Raw genomic sequence first — 24481 nt, forward strand, 5'->3', positions numbered from 1 at the left:
CCGGCCCCGGTGCCTTCCCTGACTGCATCTGCCCGATCCCCTTAACTAGCTCCTCCAGCTCAATCGGCGCACCCAGCCCCTCCACCTTCTCCTCCTGCACCTTCGGGAAAGAAAGCCTGTCAAGGAACCTCTCCATTCCCCTCCTCTCCCCCGTTGGCTCCGACTGGTACAGTTCCCCGTAAAAGTCCTTGAAGACCTCATTCACTTCTACCCCCTTCCGCACCACATTCCCACTCTTGTCTCTCACTCCAGCAATCTCCTTAGCCGCATCTCGCTTACGGAGCTGATGAGCCAGCATCCTACTCGCCTTTTCACCATGTTCGTACACTGCCCCTTGTGCCTTCCTCCACTGTGCCTCTGCCTTTCTAGTGGTCAGCAAATCAAATTTAGCCTGCAGGCTGCGCCTCTCCCCCAACAGTCCCTCCTCTGGTGCCTCTGCATACCTCCTGTCCACCTCCAGCATCTTTCCCACCAGTCTATCCCTCTCACTCCTCTCGCTCCTCTCCCTGTGTGCCCGGATGGATATCAGCTCCCCACGAATTACTGCCTTCAGGGCTTCCCAGACCATCCCCACCTGAACCTCCCCCGTATCATTCACCTCAAGGTACCCCTCAATACTTGCCCGGACCCTCCTACACACCTCCTCCTCCGCCAACAACCCCACATCCAACCGCCACAACGGACGTTGGTCTCGCACCTCCCCCATTTCCAACTCTATCCAATGCGGAGCGTGGTCAGAGATTGCAATGGCCGAATACTCGGCCTCCTCCACTCTCGGAATCAGTCCCCTACTCACCACGAAGAAATCTATCCGAGAGTAGACCCTATGTACGTGGGAGAAGAAAGAGTACTCACGTGCCCTCGGCCTCACAAACCTCCATGGATCCACTCCACCCATCTGATCCATAAACCCTCTCAGTACCTTGGCCGCCGCCGGCCTCCTACCCGTCCTAGAGCTGGACCGATCCAGTGAAGGATCCAACACCGTATTAAAGTCCCCCCCTATGATCAGACCTCCCGCCTCCAGATCCGGGATCCGTCCCAACATACGCCTCATAAAGCCCGCATCGTCCCAATTTGGGGCATACACACTAGCCAGTACCACCTTCTCTCCTTGTAGCCTGCCCCTAACCATCACATACCTACCCCCCTTATCCGCCACCACCTCCGATGCCTCAAACAACACATTTTTCCCCACCAGAATCGCCACTCCCCGGTTCCTCATATCCAACCCCGAGTGGAAAACCTGCCCCACCCATCCCTTCCTCAGGCGGACCTGGTCCGCCACCCTCAGGTGGGTCTCCTGAAGCATTGCCACATCCGCCTTTAGCCCCTTCAGGTGAGCCAGTACCCTTGACCACTTCACCGGCCCATTCAACCCTCTCACATTCCAGGTGACCAACTGGATCAGAGGGCGTCCCGCCCCCCTCCCCCGTCGGCTAGCCATAGCCCGTCGACTGCCCGCCCCAGGCCAGCGTCCCCTGCTCGACCCCGTCCCCATAGCGACAACCCCTCACCTCTGTCCCCCCAGCCCCCACCAGCTCCTTCTTGACCCTACCAGCAGCAACCCGGTATTCCCCTTTCCCCCCCTCCCTTCCCCCCCAGGCTAGGAACCCTCCCAGCCGCGAACCGTCCTCCATTGTACTTCCGTGGGTCAGCTAACTTCTGCTGACCCCGGAAACTCCCGCCAATAGCCCGACCCCTCCCGAAGTGGGATCATCCCCCAATCTATCCCTCCTCCTGGCACTGCTCCAGCGCGGGGAAGAACCAGTTAAGGCCCCACCTCCCCCGTCACCATCTCCGCCCCCCCAGCCCCGCAGCGCGGGAAACCAGAGGAAAGCCCGCGCTTTCGCCCTGCCCCACCACACCCTTCTGACGCAGCTCCCAAATATCAGCCCCCCTCCATACCCCCACTCCGACATAGAATACAACATACCCCCCCGACCCTCCCCGCAAGATACACAGCCCAAACAATGCCCCAAGCACAAAAACAAAAACATAGCAGAACAACCCCCCGTAAATAACCATATCAAAATTGCAAAAGTACTAAAACAAGAAGAAAAAAACAGAAGAAAAAGAGAACACAGCAACAGCCGAATCCAGCACTAATATCTTACAGCCGACCTCGCAACCCCCAACCCCTAGTTCAAGTCCAGTTTCTCCGTCCGCACGAAGGCCCACGCCTCCTCCGGGGAATCGAAATAATGGTCCCGGTCCGAATAAGTTACCCACAGGCGCGCGGGCGGCAACATTCCGAACTTTATCTTTTTTCTATAAAGCACCTCTTTCGTCCGATTAAATCCGGACCGCCGCTTAGCCACCTCCGCACTCCAGTCCTGGTAGATCCGCACTACCCCATTCTCCCAATTGCTGCTCTTCACCTTCTTGGCCCAGCGCAGCACGCAGTCCCGATCACTGAACCGGTGGAACCTCACCAGCACCGCACGCGGGGGTTCATTCTCCTTAGGCCTCCTGGCCAGTACTCTGTGTGCTCCCTCCAGCTCCAGGGGCAGATGGAGAGACCCGGCCCCCACTAGCATTACAGCCACATAGGCTGTCAGGTCCGATCCCTCCAGCCCCTCCGCAAGGCCCAAGATCCGCAGGTTTTTCCGCCTCATGCGGTGATCCAGCTCCTCGAAGCGTTCCTGCCACTTCTTGTGGAGTGCTTCGTGCCCCTCCACCTTACTCACGAGGACCACGGCCTCCTCCTCTCGTTCAATGGCCTGCGTCTGCAACTTCTTGATGGCAGCACCCTGGGTGGACTGAATCTCTGACAGCCTTCTGTTTGTTTCCTGCAGAGAGCTCAGTACTTCATCCTTGAATTCTTTAAAGCAGCGCAGGAGATCAGTTTGTTGTTCCTGGGCCCAGAGTCTCCATTCCTCTGGAGCTCTGTCGGTGGCCATCTTGGATCCCTTCCCCCGTTTTTTCTGAGGAGCTGCTGCTGTTTTTTCCACCTTTCCACTCCGAGTTCGAGGCATGGACTGCAGGGAAAGTCGTTCAGCACACCTTCCCCCACCGGGAGACGTCGAAAAATTTCCGTTTTGGGCTCTCTAAAGAGCCGAAAAATCTCTTTAAAACGGGAGCTCCCACATGTGTGGCTTATTGCTGCATAACTGCCACCGGAAGTCTCATTCTTTTATTCCTGACATACCTATAGAAAGCTTTTGGGTTTTCCTTGATCCTACCTGCCAAAGACTTCTCATGTCCCCTCCTTGCTCGTCTGAGCTCTCTCTTTAGATCCTTCCTCGCTTCCTTGTAACTATCAAGCGCCCCAACTGAAACTTCATGCCTCATCTTCACATAGGCCTCCTTCTTCCTCTTAACAAGAGATTCCACTTCTTTGGTAAACCACGGTTCCCTCGCTCGACCCCTTCCTCCCTGCCTGACTGGTACGTACTTATCAAGAACATGCAATAGCTGTTCCTTGAACAAGCTCCACATATCCAGTGTGCCCAACCCTTGCAGCCTACTTCTCCAACCAACACATCCTAAGTCATGTCTAATGGCATCATAATTGCCCTTCCCCCAGCTATAACTCTTGCCCTGCGGGGTATACTTATCCCTTTCCATCACTAACGTAAAGGTCACCGAATTGTGGTCACTGTTTCCAAAGTGCTCACCTACCTCCAGATCTAACACCTGGCCTGGTTCATTACCCACGTTTACGCTTAAATCAGGGACGGCACCGCTTTTGCGATGCTCCGCCCCCTCCAAAACGGCATACTCCTGGAGTACGGCACACACCATATGGACGGCCTCATGACATTATCTGAGGCCCTCCTCCCCGACGGGCCGGGTTCCCGATGGCGTCGATCACTCGTGCTATGTTTTTTGGGAACTCTGCGTGGTGGCTGCGGACTGAGTCCAGCGCTGCCACAGTTGGGGGAGAGCCGATCCACGGGTAGCAGGGGCTTTGGCGGTGGCTGGGGGCACTGATGGGGGGGGGGGTGGACCGGGCGTAGCGAGCCTGGCCAAAGGAGGACACTATTTGGCAGGCCGCGTCTGCGTGAGGCCGCCGCCGTGCACATGGGTGGCCACGGACCCGGCAATTCTCCGTAATATCCGCAGCTAGAGCCGGGGGCTCTATGCTATGTGCCTGCTAGCCCCCGACCAGACTGGGGATCGGTGACCACTTTGCGCCGTTTTTTCGGTCGTAAAATGCTACCGTACCCTCGCCGGTGTCAGGACTTGTTTCCAAATCAGGGAATCCAGCTTATGATCTCTGTACTTCATTTGATTCCACCAACAAAATAAAACTTGTTTATGGTGGACAGACCATACACATAGAAGGCATAGTCACCCTGGACTGCATGCAGAGCAAGTTTCAATTCCACGCAATCGACCACTGTTAAACTACTGCTAAGTGTCCATGACAGCATTCCACTAGGATTAATTCACCTTAGGCTGTACATGCATGCCAGACAGCAACAAGTACCAGAGACGCCAGAGTTAAGAGACCTGTTTGACTGTGATGTTATTGAGAAGCTGCCTGTTATCTATGACATGAGGCTGGATGATCCAATGCCACCCATTGTCTGCCCTCTAAGAAGAGTACCCCTTGCCATGAAGCAGCAGATAATAGACAAAATAGACAGAATGATAAGACAGGTTGTCACAGCCCCCATAGATGAAGCCCCGGAATGGGTCACCGTAGTGGTAGCTGAACTGAAGGAAGACGGCATAGTTGGAATCTGCATCAACTCAGTTCACCTTAACAAACCACTCTGAGGCCTACATCTACAGTGAAGACAACTGAACAGGTCAGAGTCAACATGCCCTGATGCCAATGTCTTCAGCAGCTTGGATGCAAAATGAGGATTTTGTCGAATCCACCCTTGATAAAGAATCCTCGAAGCTTAAGGCATTCTTGTCTCCAGTAGGCAGTCACAGATCCCAGCACATGCCCTATGATATTTCCACTGGCAATGAAATCTTCCAAAGATCCATAGAACAGTTCTTCACAGGGGAACCTTGTGAAATCATCATTGATAACATCCTAATTTGGGGTTGCACAGTGCAAGCGCATAATGATTGTCTGCGTTTGGTCCTTGACAGAATCAAGATCATACAGTTGAAGCTCAACACTGCCAAATGCAAATCCCACATGGGCCACCTGCTTACCGCCAATGGTGAGAAGCTGACAAGACAAAGACAATACAGCAGGTATCCATTGCTGGGAGAACTAACCACACCAGGCCCTGCTTTGGGCCGGATATTATGTTCGTTTGTAACGGGCTCCAGCTGGGTGGCCTCTACCCCTATTTGGGAAGCTCATACTCCATGGGTCCTATGGGGAGATCAACAATGGTTTCCCTGTGGTCTTCATGGGGGTTATTACAAGTTCAACATTTCAAACTACAACGGTGGGCTTTGAATTCATATTTAACAGGATTGTTGGCTGGAAATATAGTAACATAAGCTCTGCAGCACCACCCCTTCATCCACTCTAACTGCTTGCCACAATCACCATTGAGAATGCTCAGAAGACATCAGTGAGGCAAGACACAGCCTGGTCCTCCAGCTGCTCACTTTGTCTCCACCAGCTGCTCCTGCTCACTCCTTCTTTGTGTTTCACATCATGGCGTCTCCTTTCATTCGCTCACTAATTCGCCTAAGGTGTGGAAGAAACAAAAGTGAATGAGAGTGCATGCTGTGAAATTATTCTGTGCAGGCTGCAATGGGGCCTGGTAATTGGCTTCCTAAGTTTACAGCGACAGAAAGAAAAGCCTTTACATATTGATTTCAGTAGGAGGAGTTAGATCGCAAAATTTGGGTACAGATAGACCTAGCCTAACAGTTGTTCATGGAACATAAGCCTAATAATTTGTTGAAGCCTATTTTCCAATGCGAGCTTTACAATTCACGATTTTGTTATTATTCTTTCACAAGATGTAGACATTACTCACAAGGTCGGCATTTATAACCCATCCCTAATGGTGACACAGTAACACAGTGGTTAGCACAGCTGCCTCTAAATGCCAGGGATCAGGTTTGATTCCGACTCTGGGTGACTGTGTGGAGTTTGTATTCTCCCCGTGTCTGGGTGGGTGCCTTCCGGGTGCACCGGTTTGCTCCCACAGTCCAAAGATGTGCAGACTAAGTGCATTGGTCATGCTAAGTTGACCCTTAGTGTCCAAAGGTTAGGTGGGGAATAGGGCGAGGGAATAGGCCTTGGTGGCGTGCTCTTTCCGAGGGTCGGTACAGACCCGATGGGCTGAATGGCCTCCTTCTACACGATAGGGATTCTGTAATTCTGATTCTGTGATTCTGAATTGCTCTTGAGAAGTTGGTGGTGAGTAACCTTATTGAACAGCTGCAATCCATGTGGTGTAGGTACACCCACAGTGCCTTTAGGAAAGAAGTTCCAGAATTTTGACCTAGCGACAGTGGAGGAACAGCAATTTTGTCAGGATGATGTGTGGCTTGGAGAGGAACTTGGAGGGCCACCCCAGCATGTTGCCAATAAGGCAAGAAGCATGCAAACTTTGTGCTTCCTCCTCATTCAAATTATTGTAGCTTTGGGCCAAGTGGGGCCCACAGTGCTGGTTGGCTAAGTGCTCAACAGAAGGACCAGCAATCTGCACTGACAACACATGGTACGGCTAGCCTGCTCCCCTGAAAGCCTCTCTTAAAGGGGAGCTGCTTTCATTAGAAAATAGTTGATGCTGGCTACCTGTACTGATACTGGCTGCAAGTAGAAAATGAACAAATGAAGCATTAGAGATGAGATAAGGTGTTTGAGTTCACAAATGTAAGCCTCCCTTTGGTGTGAGGGTCGACAGAACAAGAGAGGCTAGGTTTTCATGGGGGTGAGCAGGAACCCTTCAAGGGTCACCTTTTAAAGGAGATGGGAGCAAGTGGTCAGGGAGATCAATGCCCAGAATGCATGGCAGCAATACTGGAAGAAATGCAATGATCTCACAAGGGTGGTCAAGGGCAACGCATACATCTTTACAGCTTACTCACTGCTCCACCAACATCGCACCATCACCTAGCCAGTAGCATTCCCTAGCAATCAGAACTCAAGCTTAATAGTCCACATCCAGGCTCCATTCTGATATCCAGCTCAACTTCACTCACCTTCTAAAGATGTCAGCCTCACACCCAGCTCCTGCTGCTTCTACATTTCTCCAACTATTCAGCACAGGACAACACAATCAATGAAATTCTGCCCTCCTGCTGGATATGTTTACCCAGTGAGTAGAACTGAAGTGGCGGAAGATGGGTACACCTTCATTCTCTTAGCATGTTGGAGATGGTGCCATCAGTCATGGGTTGGTTGTGTCACAGCCCGTGTCATCTGGAATCGCTGAGACCATTCAAGGATGTTGATATGTTGCTGCATTATAGCCATTCCCAACTCCATGATCCCCCTCACCCTGTTGGTTTGCATGGCAGGAATGTTGCCGATGAAGTGACCATGGACCTCTTGCTTTTCATCCTCGCTCCTTCACATCAACAATCCCCTTCTGATTTTCTGTTTTCAGGTACCCAGGAACCACTTACTGTCATCCCCGTCATAGGGGCCCAAGGTAGAAGGCAGAGAGAGCAACAGCTCCGCACTGATGAAGAAACACCGTGACCTGAATTGATAATCACAACCACCAGCTCAGATACTGCACTGTGAGAAGCTCAGGGGCTAGTACAGAGTAGAAAACTAGATGTGGTGAGTGGCCCAGGCACACGTGGAATGCAGCTACATTGAAAGGATAGATTGTATGCTGGCTCACCAGAGGACAAAGTCGCAGGAGGACTCAGATTAGCACTTCAAGGAGGCAACAGTCAAGAGAATTCTGTTGGTTATGCACACCGTGATGTTGGGTGCATTGGTCATCTTTTTTAAAAATGTATTACACCCCGTGTGGACAAATAAATGTGGATGCCGCTGGCTCGGCCAGCATTTATTGCCCATCCCTAATTGCCCTGAGAAGGTGGTGGTGAGCTGCCTTCTTGAACCACTGCAGTCCCTGAGGTGTAGGTACACCCACAATGCTGTTAGGGAGGGAGCTCCAGGATTTTGACTCAGCGATAGTGAACGGCAATACAGTTCCAAGTCAGGATGATGTGTGACTTGGAAGGGAAGTTGCAGGTGATGGTGTTCCCCTGCGTCTGCTGACCTTGTCCTTCTGGGTGGTAGAGGTAGTGAGTTTGGAGGTGCTGCCGAAGGAGGCTTGGTGAGCCTGCCCAGTTGCCTCTTGTCGCAGTCAAGGAGTTCAGCTCCAACGTGGCACAAAGTATCGCACAACTCGGAGCCCTCCTTTCTACTGCGGAAGTGATGGCCAACCCCCTGACAACACTCGTGAATCCAGTCATGATAAGTGCCTGGTTGCCAGTCTTTCAGCTCCTATTGCTGCAGAAGCAGAAGCCATCGGATATCTTGCTGCTGCAGTGCAACCTCAGATTGAGGTCATGATATTGAAGCTTGTTGATCTGCTGGCTCAGACTGCTGTCACCTTGGTTGTGGATCTCTGTCCTCAAAGGGAAATGTTCAGCAGTTCAGCAATCTGCAGATTAGTGGGCTTTCTGGGGTTCTGTCCTGGAGAAGTGATTATGGCTCTGTGGAACATAAACATCTTCTTTCCCATGTTGGCTGTATTCCTCCTCCCACCACTGTCCCTCCATCTGTGCCCTTCCTTTTGTCTGTCAGTCAGCTCAATCCACTGCAACCCATTAATGAGAAGATGCAATCTAAAGATGGGCCCTCAAAGCCCAGAGGTGCCCATGAGCCTCGTGCAAGGCCAATCTACAGTCTCCATCTGTGAAAATCATCAGCCTTCCACCAGCCATGCTGCAGTCACTAGGTAGCACTATGTCAGAGCTCTGGGACAGACAAAGATATCCAAACAACAGGCACTAAGGGATTGCACAAGGGTAACCAATTCATTTTTGCTCATTTAAACCGATGTGTTGCTTGCTAAAGAAGTCATAGTAATGTTTTTGTTGATGTTTTTTATTGCACAATTTTGAAGAGGATGTTGCGCTGGAATATTGCAGAACGGTAAGGTATAATAATAATATATATTATAATCGCTTATTGCAGGGGTGGGCAAACTTTTCCGTGCAAGGGCCACATTCAGAAATTCACAATTCACAAAGGGCCGCATAGTATATTAAGTAAAATAATTACTTCACCCGGTTATGATTCTGGGCGCCTCATATAGAACATAGAACAGTACAGCACAGATCAGGCCCTTCGGCCCTCGACGTTGTGCCGAGCAATGATCACCCTACTCAAGTCAACGTATCCACCCTATACCAGTAAGTAACCCAACAGCCCCCCCCCATTAACCTTAAAAAAAAATTAAAAAAAAAAAAAAATTTTTTAAAAAAAAACATTTTTTTTTTTTTAATGACTTTGTGGGCCGCAGAAATACCTTTGGCGGGCCGCATGCGGCCCGCGGGCCGTAGTTTGCCCACCCCTGGCTTATTGTCACAAGTAGCTTTCAATGAAGTTACTGTGAAAAGCCCCTAGTTGCCACATTCCAGCGCCTGTTCGGGGAGGCCGGTAAGGGAATTGAACCCACACTGCTGGCCTTGTTCTGCATTACAAGCCAGCTGTTTAGCCCACTGTGCTAAACCAGCCCCAGGTGGGTTATAAGTGAGCAACGGAGTCAAAGGGATGCTGTCTGAATTGAGTAGGTCCTCATGGGCAGCCCATCCAGAGGGAAGTGATCATTACTGTGTCCTCCTCCTCCCTTCACACACAGCTGTCCCTCTCCTCAGTCTTTTCTCCATCTCCCTGACGTGTTGCAGACCCTGAGGCATTGGAATTCCAGCAGGAAAAAACAGTTCAGAAATTCCAAATCCCAGTGCAAACCAGTAATACTGAAGTTCCATTTTACAGCAAGCGAGACCAGTTTGGTAAGGCTTTCTGGTACCCTTCATTACAGGTTTTACTGGGTTTTGCTTCCGGTCCTCTATGTGGACATGTCACCACTCCTCTGCCCTCCCGCTGAAGATGCTCCAAATCAAACAACTCACCACAACTCCTCCAAAAACACTCCACAGTACTTTGCAATAGCAGAGTTTGTATAACTATTTAACTGCAAGTTGGATATTTGAACAGCAATAGTTAAGGGCCCTTCATGCAACTGAGCGAACGTTCTTTTGTGAAGCGGATAGGGCATGTTTTGAATGAAGCCATGTATTATTAAGTACATGCATCCAGTCTGCCTGACTATTTAACGTAACAATCTGGCAATTGGGATTCTTCTTGCGCACCTACAGCATGACTACGCTAGCTGCCTTCCCAGCATGGGAGCGCCAGGCTGTCTCTGCGGGAAAACCATAGAACGCCGACAGAGCAGAAGGAGACCATTCAGCCCACCAACCCTTTGAATGAGCACTCTACCCATGTCCACGCCCCCATCCACCCCACCCTATCCCCATAACCTATCCTGCACATCGCTCGACATTAAGGGGCAATTTATCATGGCCAATCCACCTAACCCACGCCTTCTTAAACTGTGGGCGGAAACCGGAGCACCCGAACAAAATCACGCAGTCAGGGGGAGAACGCCCCGGTTTCCTCCCACAGTCCAAAGATGTGCAGGTTAGGTGGATTGGCCATGCTTAATTGCCCTGAGTGTCCAAAAAGGTTAGACGGGGTTACTGGGTTACGGGGATAGGGTGGACGTGTAAGTTTAAATCGGTGCTCTTTCCAAGGGCCGGTGCAGACTCAATGGGCCAAATGGCCTCCTTCGGCACGGTAAATCCTATGATCCCTTAATCCTTTTAGCCCCAAGAGCTATATCTAACGTCTTCTCGAAATTACACAACATTTTGGGCTCAACTACATTTTGCGTAATGAATTCCACAGATTCACCACTCTCTGGGTGACGAAATTTCTCCTTGCCTTAGTCCTAAAAGGTTTACCCCTTATCCTCAAACTATGGCCTATAGTTCTGGACTCCCCCACCATCGGAAACATTCTTCCTGAATCTACCCTGTCTAATCCTGTTAGAATTTTATAAGTTTCTATGAGATCCCCTCCCACTCTTCTAAAGTCCAATGAATATGATCCTAACCAACTTAATCTCTCCTCATATAACAGTCCCGCCATCCCAGGAATCAGCCTGGTAAACCTTTGCTGCACTCCCTCCATAGCAAGAACATTCTTCCTCAGATAAAGACACCAAAACTGCAGACAATTTGAGTGGGATAAAGTGGCCTCACCAATGCCCTGTACAATTGCAGTAAAACACCTCTATTACTATGCTCAAATCCTCTCATTATGAAGGCAAATATACCATTTGCCTTCTTTACTGCCTGCTGTACCTGCGCGCTTATTTTCAGCGACTGATACACGAGGGCACCAAGGTCTCACTGAGTACCCACCTCTCTTAATTTACACCCATCAAATAATAACTTGCCTTCCTATTTTTGCTACCAAAGTAGAAAACTTCACATTTCTCAACGCCATACTGCATCTGCCCACTCATTCAACCTGTCCAAATCCTGCTGAAGCATCTCTGCATCCTCCTCACAGCTCACCCTCCCAGCCAACCTTGTATCATCTGCAAATTTGGAGATGATACATTAAATTCCCTCATCAAAATCATTAATATATAATATGAACAGTTGGGATCCTAGCACAGATCCCCACGGTAACCCACCAGTCACTGTCTGCCAATCAGAAAAATACCCATTTATCCCAACTTTTTGCTTCCTGTCTACTAACTAGCTTTCTATCCATCTCAAGACACTACCCATAATCCCATGCATTTTAAGTTGTGAAGAGGGCATAAGGAGGCTATGAAGGGACATGGATGGGTTAAGTGACTGGGCAAATGAAGTATTACAAATGTGGTACCATTGTTTAAAAAGGGATCAAAGGAAATGCCGAACAATTAGAAGCCAGTTGGTCTCATGTCAGTGGTGGGCAAATTAGTATAACAAATCCTAAGAGATAGGTTGACAGCTGTCACATAGGAAGGCACGGACTGGTCAGGGATAGTCAGCATAGATTTGTTAAAAGAAGGTCTAGCCTCACAAATTTGATCAAATTCTTTGAGCAAGTGGCAAGAAGGGTTGATGAAGGTAGTGCAGTGGATGTGGTGTACATGGATTTTACCAAGGCGCTTGACAAAGTCCCACATGGCAGATTGGTTAAGAAAGTGAAAGCCCATGGGATACAGGGCAATGTGGCAAACTGGATAAAACGTTGGCTTAATAACAGGAAACAAAGGATAATGGTCGATGGCTGCCCTTTCAATTGGAAAGTTGTTTCAAGTAGTGACCCACGGACTCGGTGTTGGGACCCTTACTGTTTGTGTTATATATTAACAATTTGGATGTGAACATAGGGACCATATTGGGAAATTTACAAATGACACCAAGATTGGCCGAATGGTGGACAGTGTAGAGAATAGCTATAATCTCCAAAATGATACAGATGGATTGGTGGAATGGGAGATAAAATGGCAGATGGAATTTAAAACATGAGAAGTGTGAGGTCATGCATTTAGGGAGGTCAAACATTTGTAGGGAGTACACAATAAATGGAAATATACTAAGGGGGTAGATGAAGTAAAAGATCTTGGCGTACAGGTGTACAGGTCCCTAAAGACAAAAGTTCAAGTAGATAAGGTTGTTAAGAAAGCACATGGAATGCTCTCCTTCATTGGCAGAGGTATAGAATATAAAAATAAGGCTGTAATGTTGGCATTGTATAAAACACTGGTGAGGCCACAACTGGAATATTGTGTGCAGTTCTGGTCACCACATTACAGGAAGGACATTATTGCTCTGGAGAGAGTGCAGAGGAGGTTTACAGGAATGTTGCCAGGGCTAGAAAAGTGGAGCTATGAGGAGAGACTGGATAGGTTGGGTTATTTTCCTTGGAACAAAGAAGGCTGAGGGGTGAGGGGCAGCACGGTGGTACAGTGGTTAGCACTTCTGCCTCACAATACCAGAGACCTCGGTTTGATTCTGACCTTGGGTGGCTGTCTGTGTGGACTTTGCACATTCTTCCCATGTCTGCATGGGTTTGCTCTGGGTGCTCTGGTTTCCTCCCACAGCCCAAGGATGTGCAGGTTAGATCATAGAATTTACAGTGCAGAAGGAGGCCATTCGGCCCATCGAGTCTGCACCGGCTCCTGGAAAGAGCACCCTACCCAAGGTTAACACCTCCACCCTCTCCCCATAACCCAGTAACCCCACCCAACACTAAGGGCAATTTTGGACACTAAGGGCAATTTATCATGTCCAATCCACCTAACTTGCACATCTTTGGACTGTGGGAGGAAACCGGAGCACCCGGTGGAAACCCACGCACACACGGGGAGGATGTGCAGACTCCGCACAGACAGTGACCCAAGCCGGAATCGAACCTGGGACCCTGGAGCTGTGAAGCGATTGTGCTATCCACAATGCTACCGTGCTGCCCCTAGGTGGATTGATGAAGCTAAATTTCCCTAGGAGGGATTACGGGGATAGGGTGAGGAATTGGGCTGAGGAGAGTGCTCTTTCAGATGGTCGATGCAGACTCGGTGGGCTGAATGGCCTTCTGCACTGTAGGAATTCTATGACTTAATTGATCCGTACAAAATTATGAGGCGAAGATATAGGGTGGACAGGATAAAATTATTTCCCTGGGTGGAGAATTCTAGAACCAGGGGACATAGATTCAAGATATCTGGCAGAAGGTTTAGAGGGAGCATGAGAAAAAAACATCTTTACGCAGAGGGTAGTGGGAGTTTGGAATGTGTTGCCCGAGTTGGTGGTGGAAGCAGAGACCCTAAACTCTTTTAAAACGTACCTGGACCTGCACCTTAAGTGCTGTAAGTTACAGGGCTATGGACCGGGAGCAGGAAGGTGGGATTAGAAAGGGCATCTAGGTATCCTCGAGCTGACATGTACAAGATGGGCCGAATGGCCTCCTTCTGTGCTGTAACTTTTCTATGATTCTAATGTGGGAAAATGTGAAATTGTCCATTTTGGCAAGAAGAATAAAGAAGAAGCATATTATTTAAATGATGAGAGATTGCAGAGCTTTGAGATTCGAAGGGACCTGGGTGTTCTAGTGCATGAATCACAAACGTTTAGTATGGATGTACAGCAAGTAATTAAGGAAGCGAATAGAGAGAAATTTAATACAAAAGTAGGGAGGTTATGCTTCAGTTTACAGGGCATTAGTGAGACCACATCTGATGTATTGTATACAGTACTGTATTGATCTTCTTATTTAAGGAAAGATGGAAGTGAATTAGAAGCAATTTGGAGAAGGTTTGCTAGATTAACACCAGGAATTGGTGGGTTGTCTTATGACCAAAGGTTGGATGGGTTTGGTTTGTTTTCACTGGTGTTTAGAATAGTAGGCGGGGCAGCACGGTGGCCTAGTGGTTAGCACAACCGCCTCACGGCGCTGAGGTCCCAGGTTCGATCCCGGCTCTGGGTCACTGTCCGTGTGGAGTTTGCACATTCTCCCCGTGTCTGCGTGGGTTTCGCCCCCACAACCCAAAAAATGTGCAGAGTAGGTGGATTGGCCACGCTAAATTGCCCCTTAATTGGAAAAAATAATTGGGTAATCTAAATTTATAAAAAAATAAAAATAAAAAAAAAATAAAAAAAGAATAGTAGGCGGTGACTTGACTGAAACATAAAAGATCCTGAAGGGTATAGACAGGGTGGATGTGGAGAGGATGTTTCCTCTTATGGGAGAATCTGGAACTAGGGTTCACGGTTTCAAAAATAAGGGGGATACCCATTTAAGACATATAAGGAGAAAATTTCTCTTGCAGAGGTTCGGGAGTCATTGTAATTCACTTTCTCAAAAGGTGGTAGAAGCAGAGTCTTTGAATATTTTAAGATAGCGCTAGATAGATTATTGATTAACAATAGGGTGAAAGGTTATCAGGGGTACAGGAAGGTTAAAATCAAATCAGCCATGATCTTATTGAATGGCAGAGCAGGCTTGAGGGGCTGAGTGGCCTTCTCCTGTTCCTAATTCGGAAGTTTTGATATTCATATTCAACATGAATAATCATTGCTGGCCTAAATTGCCAGCGATGCTTACATCCCAAGTGTCATAAAAAAAGAGATCTTTAGTGTTGACTGGAATGACTGGACCAGGCAGACACTGGGCAGATTTTATTGGGCCCTCGCAAAAAAAGAGCTGCCTTTCCACCCAGCAGCCAAGTGAGGTCCGTAAGTGACCAATTAAAAGGCCTCCGCCAGTGGTATTCTACCAGCCTCTGGGATGCCCACTGTCACATTGGGAAACAACCCATAGAAATCTGGGGGCCTCCCTGAAGGCTCTGGGTGAGTAGGGGGGGGGGGGGGGGGGGGGCGGAATTGATAGTGTGATCAGGCACTCTGACCCACGGAAGGCTCTTCCTGCCAGCAATGATGATTCCCATGGAAACATCTCCCCTCCCTCACAAATGATCCTCACACCAACTATGTTCCCCCCCCCCCACCTCCACACAGTTTATTCGCCCGAGCAAGCACAAACCCTCTTCGATTGGTTTAAGGTCTGCATCTATGATATTGCTCTGGGCTAGGTGCAATCCCAGCAATGACCACCACTCCCAGTGGTGCTGCTGAACAGAAGGGCTGCTGGCTCTCCAGTAGACCAGCAGCTCTTGGAGGTGGAATATCCATCCTTAAAGGCACCAGGCCATGAATATCCTGATAGCCACAGAATCATAGTTGGAGGTCCTGGAATTGGCCAAGGCAGGGTTGCCCCCTGCTTTCCAGCCCACCATTGGAGCCACCGGACAAAATTCAGCTGAAAGACATAATTTCACATCTCACTGGAAGGATGTCCATTCTAACAGTGCAATACTCTGCTGATGGATCAAACAAGACTGTGCTAAAGCCCTGATGTACAGCTCAACACACAGGGTGTGATTCACCCAAAAAATGACTCAACTGTCATTTTGATCGGGTTTGACAAGGGCCGGGATTCTCTGATATCGTGGCCAAGTATTGACGCCAGCATCAAAACCGGCGCGAGCGACGCCGGCGTCAGTGGGCCTCCAGGCTCAGTAATTCTCGTGTTCTTTGGGGGCTAGAACGGCGCCGGATCGCTGTGCGCTGCTCCAGTGCTGAAAGCTGACCCTGCATGGAGATGGCGCGGGTCCATGATGCCCGTCTCCGCCCGGCGCATGTGCGTGGCTGCCGTCTCCGCACCAGCCCCCGCACAACATGGCGGGCACGGAGGAACATAGGCCCCCCCCGGAATGAGCACGCCCCCCGGCCACTGTGGAGGCCCCCCCCCCCCCAGAGTCGGATCCCCCCGACCCCCACCAGGACTGCCCCCGCAGCCAGAACGGGGAATCACTCAAGCACTGTTGAACTGGATGGGGGAAGGGCGGGGATGAGGCAAATTGTCATCTGGAGAAATTGAAGAGCAGGGATATCAGAGTGAATGACTATCCAGGATCTTTGCTTGATCACTCGATCAATGGATTCATTTGGTTGTGTAGAACCCATGACAGTGTAGACTCTGCATGCTCTGTGGAAAAAGGAGCTCAAGTTGCTCCTTCTCAATTCAAAGTTTATTATGTTCTTTGAAAACGTCACTCATGGAAATGTATCAAACACCAGGAGGTCAGCTGGGATATTGACCATCGCAAGAAAAGTTCAATGCTCACGGAAAGGCAACAGCAAAGCTGGAAACAAGTAATACCAAGGATTAGACAGTAGCTATCTGTTAAAAGAGTTTAACCCAGCTGCATTAAGAGTGTCCCATGCTATTGAAAATTGAAGGAAATGAGATCGAAAGTATGGCTCTTCAGATTCTGCTAAGCAAATTTACGATCGATGGTTATTATTTTTTAGTTGCGTGTACACCTTCCAGACTCGTGTAACTTTATACTCGAGCCTTCTGAACAACACACTGCAGTTAAAGTGCCTGAAAACATGTTTAATGTGAGCTGTCTTCTTACATTTACACTCCGTTTTGTCAATTGGAAAGTCTTTGAATCCATGAATCCATTTGTGATGAACCTACGACTCCCTGGATGATGGCTGTTCCAAGGCCATTAATTTTTTATTCAAATTTGTGTTCAGAACTTCACAAATGATTAATCACATCTGAGATCTTCCTGCCACAGTTGGGAATCAATCAAGGGTTTTATGAGGCACAGGAATAGAAAGGAAGAAGTTGCATTTATTTAGTGCCTTTCGCAACCTTGGGACAACCTAAAGCACTTTACAGCCTAGTAAAGTGAAGTGAAATCACTGGTGTGATGGAAGGAATGATGGCAGGAAATCTACACACCACAAAGTCCTACAAAGAGGTAATGGGCAAATCATCTGTTTTAGCGCTGTTGGTCAAGAGATATTGGCCAGGACACCAGGATAAACTCCTCTAAGTTTTGAATTGGAACTTTTACATCCACTTGAGAAGGAAGTCTCTGTTTTAATGGCTCATCTGAAAGACGGTGCCTCTGACGGTGCAGCGCTCCCTCAGTTCTGCACTGAATTGTTCAACCAGATCACACACTAAGTCGGCACTTGAACTGACAAATTTCCAACACAGAGATTCTTTTGCCGCTTTTGGCAGTACGTAATGTCATGCCAAGAAGACATGAAAGATCCTGGCTACTTTCCAAAATGATTTGTTTTAATATAATGGACAAAGGTGCTTGATTGATTGATTGATTGATTGCCACATGTACCGAAGTACAGTGAAAAGTATGTTTCTGCGGCCAAGGGAATGTTCACAGTACGTACAGAGTAGACAAAAAGAATAATTGACAGAGTACATTGACAAATGGTACATTGACAAACAGTGATTGGTTAGTGTGAAACAAGGGCCAAACAAAGCAAATACATGAGGAAGAGCTGGATAGGGTGTCGTGAATTGTATCTTACAGTGAATAGATCAGTCCAAGGGAAAGTCGTTGAGGAGTCTAGCAGCTTTGGGGAAGAAATTGTTCCTATGTCTGGAAGTGTGGGTCTTCAGACTTCTGTATCTTCTGCCTGATGGAAGGGTCTGGAAGAGGGCAAAGCCTGGGTGTGAGGGGTCTATGACAATGCTGTCTGCCTTCCTGAAGTAGTGGGAGGTGTAGACAGAATCAATGGGAGGGTGGCAAGCTTGTGTGATGCATTGGGCTAAGTTCACCACACTCTGCAGTTTCTTGCGATCTTGGGCCAAGCAGTTGCCATACCAGGCTGTGATGCAGCCAGATAGGATGCTCTCTATCGCACTCCTGCAGAAGTTTGTGAGAGTCGATGCAGACATGCCCAGTTTCTTCTGTAGGAAGTAGAGATGTTGATGGGCTTTCTTGACTGTTGCATCAACGTGAGTGGACCAGAACAGACTGTTGGTGATGGTGGCCCCCCGGAACTTAAAGCTATCGATCATCTCCACTTCAGAGCCATTGATGTAACTACTAAGCTAAAGCTAACAACCTATTAAACTCCAAGGTTCCAACAGAGATAAAAGCTAAGAATCAAAGTTGAGAATGGGAAGATACCGCCGAGGACCCGGATTCGATCCCGGCCCTGGGTCACTGTCCGTGTGGAGTTTACACATTCTCCCCATGTCTGCACAGGTTTCACCCCCACAACACAAAGATGTTCAGGGTAGGTGGATTGGTCCCTTAATTGGAAAAAAAAGGATTGGTGAATCTAAATTTTTTTTTTAAGAAACTGGGACGATACCCCCACCCCATCCCCCCCTCCAACCCAACTCCTCCCCTCCAACCCCCACCCCCAACCCTTCCCTCCAACTCACTTCCACCCTACCAAACCCCCACCCACAACCGGGCACCACCTGTCGACAGGGAATTATGCAACCCACCCAAGGGCAAATCCCACAGTAGCACCTAGAGCAGAGCGCTTGCTGGGGGCCGCAGAGCATACTGCTGGCATGGGTAGTGCCAGCCGGCGGAATCCCTGCTGGCATGGACGGGTACCAGAGCCAGAGGCCCCCACAGGGCCAGGTGTGCTTGGGGAGGGCAGAGTGCCGGGGGAACAGCCAGGGTGGAGGTGGGGATGGGAGAGGAATGGCTGAAAGGGGGACATGTGAGGGCTGGCCTGCAGGACAAGCCGGGGCCACCATGTAGCCCGTTGGATCTTGGTTCATCACAGGGTGTGGTGAATCACAATCCTAGTAATTCACACTGTGTTATATTGTATGTGTTGTGTCTATGTAAGCTCGGTATACGAGCAGTTGCGCGGCTCTGCCCATAGGGGGAGATGAAGGGCACTAGTTACTCAAACTTCCAACTACTCCCCGAACTCTGCGCCTCACTCATACTGGGACTCGACTTCCAGTGCAACCTCAAAAGCCTCACACTCAGCTTCAGCGGGCACCTACCCCCACTCACTATCTGCAGTCTAGCAACGCTAAAAATCGACCCCCCTCCTCTCTTTGCCAATCTCACGCCGGACTGCACACCCGTAGCCACTCGCAGCAGGCGGTACAGCCGGCAGGACAGGGTGTTTATCAGAACCGAGGTCCATAGGCTTCTACGTGAGGGGGTCATAGAGGCCAATAATAGCCACTGGAGAGCTCAGGTGGTGGTCGTCAAGACCGGGGAAAAATTCCGAATAGTAGTGGCCTATAGCCAGACCATTAATCGGTTCAAGCTTCTCGATGCGTACCCCCTCCCCAGGATTGCAGACATGGTGAATCAGATCGGCCATTATTGCATTTTCTCCACGGTGGATCTGAAGTCTGCATACCACCAGCTCCCAATCCGCCCAGAGGACCGCCATTACACGGCGTTCGAGGCCGACGGCCGCCTCTTCCACTTCCTCCGGGTTCCCTTTGGCATCACGAATGGGGTCTCGGTGTTTCAACGAGCATTGGACCGAATGGTGGACCAGTACGGGCTGCGGGCTGCGGGCCACGTTTCCGTACTTGGACAATGTCACTATCTGCGGCCATGATCAGCAGGACCACGGCGCTAACCTCCATCGATTTCTCCAGACTGCCCAGAAACTCAACCTCACGTATAACACGGAGAAATGCGTTTTCCGCACGACCAGGCTAGCCATCCTTGGCTATGTCGTGGAAAACGGAATCCTGGGCCCCGACCCGGACCGTATGCGCCCCCTCTTACAACTCCCTCTCCCTCATTGTCCCAGGGCCCTCAAAAGGTGCCTGGGATTTTTCTCATATTATGCCCAGTGGGTCCCTCAGTATGCGGACAAAGCCCGCCCACTATTTAAGGCCACTCTCTTTCCTCTATCAGATGAGGCTCGCCAGGCCTTCGCCTGCATCAAGGAGGACATCGCCAAAGCGGCCATGCGGTCGGTGGATGAATCCGTCCCTTTTCAGGTGGAGAGCGACGCCTCAGAGGTCGCTCTTGCAGCCACACTAAATCAGGCAGGGAGACCAGTCGCCTTTTTCTCCCGAACCCTCTCCGCTTCGGAAGTTCAACACTCCTCGGTCGAAAAGGAAGCACAAGCCATCGTGGAAGCTATACGTCACTGGAGGCACTACCTCGCAGGTAGGAGGTTCACCCTCATCACCGACCAATGATCGGTTGCCTTTATGTTTGACAACTCGCAAAGGGGCAAAATTAAAAACGATAGGATCGAACTCTCCACCTACAAGTACGATATCATGTACCGACCGGGGAAGCTCAACGAGCCCCCAGATGCCCTGTCCCGCGGCACGTGCGCCAGCGCACAAGACGACCGCCTGAAAGCTATCCACAATGACCTCTTCCACCCGGGGGTCACCCGGCTCGCCCACTACGTCAAAGCCCGAAATCTGCCTTTCTCCACCGAGGAGGTAAAAGCCATCACCAGGGATTGCCCGATCTGCGCGGAGTGCAAACCGCACTTCTATAGACCAGACAGGGCCCACCTGGTAAAGGCCTCCCGGCCCTTTGAACGCCTGAGCATCGATTTCAAAGGGCCACTCCCCTCGACCAATCTGAATGTGTACTTCCTAAATGTCATAGATGAATTGTCCTGCTTCCCCTTTGCTATCCCGTGCCCCGATATGACCTCCCACACAGTCATTAGGGCCCTGCGCAGCATCTTCACCCTGTTTAGTTTCCCCAGCTACGTACACAGCGACAGGGGTTCGTCCTTAATGAGCGAAGAGCTGCGTCAGTACCTGCTCGACAAGGGCATCGCCTCGAGCAGGACTACCAGCTACAACCCCAGGGGGAACGGGCAGGTGGAGAGGGAGAACGCGACGGTCTGGAAGACGGTCCTACTGACCCTCCGGTCCAGGAATCTCCCGACCTCCCATTGGCAGGAGGTCCTCCCCGACGCGCTTCATGCTATTAGGTCCCTCCTATGCACAGCCACCAACCAGACGGCTCACGAACGGCTATTTGTTTTTTCCAGGGGCACTACCTGGAAACTGGGGTTTCACACCCAGCATGGTTGAAGACACCGGGCCCGGTTCTCCTCCGGAAGCACGTCCGGGCACACAAAACTGACCCACACGTTGAGAGAGTGCTCCTACTCCACTCAAACCCCCAAGACGCGTTCATCGAATACCCTGACGGCCGTCAGGACACTGTTTTCCTCCGGGACCTGGCGCCTGCAGGATTCAACTCCACTACCACTACCGCCGAGGTACCCCTCACACTACACCCCACCCAACCCCCAGCGCCCTGCGCCCCCACGCCTCAGGTTCACTGCCCGTGCTCCGCACCCCCGTGCCTATGGGTTTCCGGCGCTCCCCGTCACCAGTCGAACCAGTCGGGTACGAAGGTCAGACCGAATCACCCCCGGAGTCCGCCATCGTACCCTCACCAACTGCCACCACCCAGCCACCAGAAGAGGCTGCAACCCCGGCGCTTCATCGATCTCAGAGGACGACTCGACCGCCGGACCGACTCAATTTGTAGACCCATCACCCCCGCCGGACTTGATTTATTTACAGGGGGTGAATGTGGTGAATCACAATCCTAGTAATTCACACTGTGTTATATTGTCCGTGTTGTGTCTATGTAAGCTCGGTATACGAGCTGTTGCGCGGTTCTGCCCATAGGGGGAGATGAGGAGTTTGTACTGGGCTCCACTCTTGGCTCCGCCCATGGTTCCGCCCATGGCTCCTCCCACTAACCGGAAGTATAAAGATCTGCAGTTGTGAGCCTGCTGTCAGTCCATCTCGTCGCAGGCAGGCTCAGTTGTAAGATTATTAAAACCACTGTTCATCTTCCAACCACGTGTCTTGTGAATTGATGGTCACATCACAGGGGTTCAAACCATGCTAACATGTCTGCCTTTCACCCCCTGCAGACAATGGAATTCGGAATGCAACCAGGAATGGTTACCTTCATCCTGGCCTCCACAGCCCTGGGGGAAACACTGAGGTTATACGACAGGAGCTGCTCAGTGAGGACCCTGAAACTATGGAGCCTGCCCCAGAGGAACAGGAGCCAGCCGCCCAACAGGCCGAGGAAGAGATGAAAAGAAAAAATGAAAATTGCTTATTGTCACGAGTAGGCTTCAATTAAGTTACTGTGAAAAGCCCCTAGTTGCCACATTCCGGCACATGTCCAGGGAGGCTGGTACGGGAATTGAACCGTGCTGCTGGCCTGCTTGGTCTGCTTTAAAAGCCAGCAATTTAGTTCAGTGAGCTAAACTAGCCCCAGATGGGAAGGAGGCACTGCATTAGGGTTCATGTGTATTGGCAACGCCTGTCATTTGAGGACCTGCGGATCGGGTGTGATGTTGAAGACTCCGGCTGAGCAGGGGGACCATACGGCATATCTGCCGGATCATGGCACACCTGGAGGTATGGGAGGGGGGCAGACACCCGCTCCAATGGTTGTCAAGGTGACAGTCGCCCTGAACCTTTTCATTACTGGGTCCTTCCATGCACCGAGTGGGGATTTGTCTGGGATCTTGTAGGCCTCAGAGAACAGATGTATCCAAGCCATCATGGAGGCCCTGTATGCCGGTTCAGCACAATATATCAGGTTCAATGTGGACCGGGCCCACCAGGTTGCCCGGGCAGCGAGGTCGCCTACATCACCGGGATGCCCCAGAAGCAGGGGATGATCAATGGGATGCAAGTCCCCCAATGAACACCTGCGCATGAGGGGGGTCTTCATGAACCGAAGGGGGTTCCACTCCTTGAACATGCAGTTTGTATGTGACCACGCCATGCATATCTGCGCACGATACCTGGGCAGTGTACACAACACCTTCATCCTGGCACACTCCATGGTTCCTGACACTTTCGAGGCCCTCCCCCGGGTGAAAGGTTGGCTCCTGGGTGACAGGGGCTATCCGCTGCGGTCATGGCTGTTGATGCTTATCCGGAGGCCACAGACCAACACTGAGACCCAATACAAAGACGCCCATGTCGTGACCAGGGCTGTGATCAAGCAGTTCATCGGCGTCCTGAAGATCTGGATCAGGTACTTGGACTGCTCTGGAGGGCCCCTCCAGTATAGCACTAGGAGGGTCGCCTGCATTGTGGTGGCCTACAGCATCCTCCACAAAATTGGGCAGTAGAGGGGCAACATGCTGGAGAAGCGGTTGCAGGGGAGCCCATTAGAAGCCTGGGGAGGCACGGGAGGCCACACAACATGTTCGCCAGGGTCGGCGTGCATGAGACGCACTAATCGCCGCCAGGTTCACCATTAGGGGGCCTGGTTAACACGGCACAAACATCCCGTCCCACCCCCACAAGGCCCCCCACCCCCAGACGACCACTCCCTGACATGGCCTCCCACTCTGCAATAACATCCCTCAATCCCACTCGGCCCCAACCCCATCCGGGATTCCTATCAACCTGTGGAGTGCAGGCCCCTGGGTTGGCAGTAACAGCGAGTCTTGTCCATGGGATGGAGGATGATGACAACCCGCTCTGTGGTGAACTCTGATGCTCTGCACCGTTTGACAATGTCTGACTTCTGACCGGTAGCACTTTCCACCTTCCACCTGTGTGATCCCTGCATGCGAGCTGGCCATTCCGTCACACGATTCCACCAAACCCTTGGGGTGACGGAGGTTGGGATGGGGTGTGGGGGGCTAGGGGTGGAGCAGGTTGGGGGTGGGGCCGGATACTGGGGCAGTGCACGGTGGCTGACCTGTGGGCCTTGGCCCGTATGCACCTCCAAAGTCCCCCTTGCCCTTAAAGCTATCGTGTGCCAACTTAACCGGTGTCTAACCGTTTGGCCTTATGGGCCCTAACGTTACATCTAGTTGGATCCCCAGGCAGTACATCGGGGGTGGAGGGGGCCTGCTGGGATTTCTGCCATGTGACCTGAGTCCCTTTGGCGGCTATCCTCTGGAGCAACCGGGCATGGATTGCCCAGCAGTCTCTCGGGTATACCAGGTGGCGTGGTGCCACCCTGTTGTGCCAGCTGCCCATCGGATGCACCATGGACAGGAGGGGGAGGGGTCCAAGGCGCTGTGGTATTATGGCACCTCCCTGCAGGGGTTCACCTGCACGGGCCCATCACCTCCTCCTCCCCAGGAGCCTCTTCACTAACATTCCCAACCGAGGTGAGTGTCTCTGGGATGGGGGAGGGTGTTGGAGACAGCTGTGACGGGAAATCAGTGTCGTCCTCGGATTGGTGTTCCGGGGTGTCGTGGGCTG

The sequence above is a fragment of the Scyliorhinus canicula genome, chromosome 5 (assembly GCF_902713615.1).
Source record: "Scyliorhinus canicula chromosome 5, sScyCan1.1, whole genome shotgun sequence".
Taxonomy (NCBI): Eukaryota; Metazoa; Chordata; class Chondrichthyes; order Carcharhiniformes; family Scyliorhinidae; genus Scyliorhinus; species Scyliorhinus canicula.